This window comes from Polyodon spathula, unplaced genomic scaffold (assembly GCF_017654505.1).
Source record: "Polyodon spathula isolate WHYD16114869_AA unplaced genomic scaffold, ASM1765450v1 scaffolds_3958, whole genome shotgun sequence".
In the NCBI taxonomy this organism is placed as follows: Eukaryota; Metazoa; Chordata; class Actinopteri; order Acipenseriformes; family Polyodontidae; genus Polyodon; species Polyodon spathula.
In genome coordinates this window covers 16,948-20,886 of record NW_024475415.1, presented here as the reverse complement: position 1 = coordinate 20,886, position 3,939 = coordinate 16,948, and the positions used below count along the sequence as shown (strand labels likewise).

At 46.3% G+C, this 3,939-nt stretch overlaps 1 pseudogene; it reads left to right on the top strand.

Moving 5' to 3' along the window:
• Positions 1-1,146: 1,146 nt before the first annotated feature.
• LOC121312554 lies at positions 1,147-2,413 on the top strand (annotated as a pseudogene).
• The last annotated feature ends 1,526 nt before the right edge of the window (positions 2,414-3,939 follow it).

Below are 3,939 nucleotides of genomic sequence, written 5' to 3'. Positions count from 1 at the left end.
AGGAGGTCCCCGGTTCAAATCCCAGCTCAACCACTGATTCACTGTGTGTGACCTTGAGCAAGTCATTTAACCTCTTTGTGTTCCATCTTTCGGGTGAGACGTTGTTGTCTCTGCAGCTGATGCATAGTTCATACCCTAGTCTTGTATCTTGTAAAGTGATTTGTGATGGTGTTCCACTATGAAGGCGCTATATAAAAATAAAGATGAGTATTTAAGAGAGTAACAATGTGTATTACATTGTTGCTGGAGGGGGATTATAGAGTAGTTCTATACTGAATCTAAACTCAGCACAAGTTCAGAAGGAAGACCAGAGCACCCTCTTCCTCAATGCTCTTTGAAGGGATATTGTGTTAGCAAAGGTGCTGATGCCATTGCAGAGATGTAAGAAGTTACTGGACGTTTCATGGACAGAATTCAGCGGCAGTTTCAATGCAAAATTCTCCTTGTCGCGTCGGTGAGGTGTGGGTAAAATCTGCTTTTTAAAACATTCATGTGAAAAATTACGAAACAGAAAAGGCCTTTCTTTTAAAAAAAAAAAAAAAAAAAAATTGTTTTATAAACACGCAATGGAATCAACCGTGTTATAAGCATTGTTATTCCCATTTTCTTGTTTGTTGTTGACGTGTTGAGCTTCATAATTTCAAACTCATGTTTTCCTCAGAGTGAATCAACAAATGTCCTAACATCCACAAATCAATATGAATTAGAGCCGTCTGCAGCACTGAAATGGAAGGTGGTCTCTCAATAATTCTGGGCAGCGCTGTGTCTATCGTCAGTATACAGTATCCCAGTCAAGCAATATTGGAAATACACAGTAACCAAAATAATAACACAACCTCAAAACTTACTTTATTATCAGCAATCCAGGGTAAAACAATAAGAAAAACCAAGTGGAGCAACACTGTAGCCAGTGCCTTGTTCAGTGTGCTGGTAAAACTACAAGAAACTCTGTCAAGCAGACCAGCCTTCACTGTACACTTACAGCTCTGGCCAAGAGTTTTGCGTCACCCTATAGAATGAACTCATTTTGCTTTATAAACTCAAATGAAACCTGCTGAATTATGTTAGCAGGTTGAATAATATAATGCTTTGCAGTTTTCAAGATACTTTACAAAAAACAGTAAATCTGACTGAAGGGTTTTTGAATCTATGGCGCTGATTGATTTTTTCTTCCCCTCCCCACAGATAACATGATGGAGCTGGGAATGGGCAGCGAAAAGGCAGCCCAGGATCTGCAGTACAGCGGCTCCTTTCAGCCCAACCGCAGCGGCCAGACAGTCACCTACCTGGGCAAGTTTGCCTTTGACACCCCCCCTACGAGTGGGCTAGGGGGCTCGGGCTGGGGCTCGGACAACAATATCATCAGCCTGGTGAGCGCGGGGATCCTGGGGGTGTCTCCCTCCCCAGGAGCGCTCAGCACACACACCTCCTCCCCTGCGGGCCAGGCCTCGGAGCTGGAGCAGGTGTACGGCACTCCGCTGCCTCCTTACTCCAGCTGCAGCGACATGTACCAGGATCAGGTGTCCTTCACACAGCCCCGCGACCACGAGCGCGCTGCGAACACGAGCGCGTCGCCTTATCCAGCGAGACTACCACCGGCCCAAGCCTGCCATGGAAAGCAACCTGTTCTCCATGATCCCGGACTACAACCTCTTCCACCACCAGGGGGAGGTGAGCGTCATGGAGCACAAACCCTTCCAGAGTATGGATCCCATCAGAATTAACCCGCCCCCCATCACCCCGCTGGAGACACTCCGAGCTTTCAAAGACAAGCAGCAAGTCCATCCGGGATATGCAGGTGGGCAGCACCATCAGCACCACCATCCTTCCCAGCACCACCAACCTCCACCCGCACTCACCCTGAAGCCCATCCGCCTCCGGAAATACCCAAATCGGCCCAGCAAGACCCCCGTCCACGAGCGTCCCCACGCCTGCCCAGCCGAAGGGTGTGACAGGCGCTTCTCCCGCTCCGATGAGCTGACCCGCCACCTGCGCATCCACACGGGGCACAAGCCGTTCCAGTGTCGCATCTGCATGCGTTCTTTCAGCCGCAGCGACCACCTGACCACTCACATCCGCACCCACACCGGTGAGAAGCCCTTCGCCTGCGAGTTTTGCGGCCGCAAGTTCGCCCGGAGCGACGAGCGCAAGCGGCACGCCAAGGTGCACCTCAAGCAGAAAGACAAAAAGCTGGCGGAGAAAACGGCTGCCGCAGGCGGCCACGGCTCCCCTCCTGTCTCCTGCAGCAGCGCCTGCGGAGCCAGCTCCTTGACGGTGACCACATGTGCGTAAATCTGGACTGAAGCGGGAACTGACGCTGCACAACACTGCAAAAGGGTCCCCCGTTGCACCACCGTACCTGGAATTTTCTCTTTGAAGAAACAAAACCAAAAAAAAAAACAAAAAAAAACGGACTCGCTCGGACTCGCAGCTTTTTTTTTTTTTTTCTAGTTGTTTGTTTATTTTGAAGCTGGACTGTTTTGTGTTTGTGGCGTTTATTCCACATGACGTGGATCTTGCTGACCTGACCCGTCGCGGGCAGGAGAGAGAGAGTGTGCTGGGCTCGTGGGACGCTGCAGTGCGAACGTGCCGTCATTGGCGTTCCTTAAAGGGTGCATATTGCGCGTGGAATTTTAAAAAACAGTCTGATTGCAGACGGACTTTTGAGGGGAATCGGGATTGAAAAAAAAATGCACTTATAGAAACCAGAATGGTATGGGCGACTTTTGGTGGCCCTTCAATATTGCGTTTTTACTTTGCAAAGCTGTCTTTAAAAAACAACAACAACAACGATCTGCTTGTAGGCGCTAAAGATTGGGTCTTTGCTGTCGGGACGTTTGCCTTTGATGGCTGCTTGAGTCAGTTCAACCAGTTTTGTATCTGGTTCCACTACAGCTTATATATAGCAATTGTGCCAAAAAAAGAATGTGACTTTAGCAAGTGTTCAGTGGTAATGGCAAAGGGCCCTTTTCAATGCAGCCCAGTTTTCGCGAGGTTTTTGATTATGATCTTTGATTTCTTTTAGTTTGTCTCTGGCTGATTTCTGAAGAATTCTAAAGTCGTCAAAACCTCAAAAGGAGTGGTAATCTTGGAACGTGATCGGGGGTGACCACGCCTAACATAGCCGATCCAAAAAGTACAAGAAACAGCTTTAGAATTTAGACAGATTCTTGAATTTATCAGGAAAATCAGGAAAAGAAACGGCCATTCTTAGTTTTTCTCCATGTGCAACCATATTTATAGATCTTTTTCTTTATGAACGGTTCCCAGTACATTTGCCACACTTCACAGCTCTTGTATGCTTGGGTTCACTTGAATAATTAATATTGGTGCACGTATCCCAAGTTCTGACACCTTCTTCCGTTCCACACGTCTACCCAGAACTATTCATTCGTTATTTGTTTTTAACGGTTTCAAGTCAACGTCTTTACAAAAACTGGCCCTCAGGAATGGGAATTAAATAACGCAGGGGTGTAAGACTCTGGTTTGAGGGTGTCTTGTCACATCGCTAAAGTTTCAACACCATAGAGAGTGGAACACCCATGTAAACTTTAACAAACAGAATGTAAAGCTGCAGCTGTCCATTTCCAGTGTTAAGTTTTGTTTTTACAGTGACTGAATGTACATAAACCGTCGATTTTGTTAAAAGAGTGAACACTTTTTGTAAATATAAGAGAATGTAGTGCAGTTCAGTAGCTGGCAGTTCGTGTCGTTTGACCGAGAGATATTTTCTTTGCCTGTTGCCCCGGTTTACACACGCTGCGGTACGGATCACGATGCGAACTCGTCGCGTCGTGATTAGAAGCTTTTTTTTTGTTTTCTTTCTTTTTTTTTTTTTTTTTTTTTTTTTTTTTTTTTTTTTTTTTTTTTGTTTTTTTTTTTTTTTTTTGTTTTTAGGGTTGTGGAGTTTTGAGGACACGCTGACACACTGACAGGAAC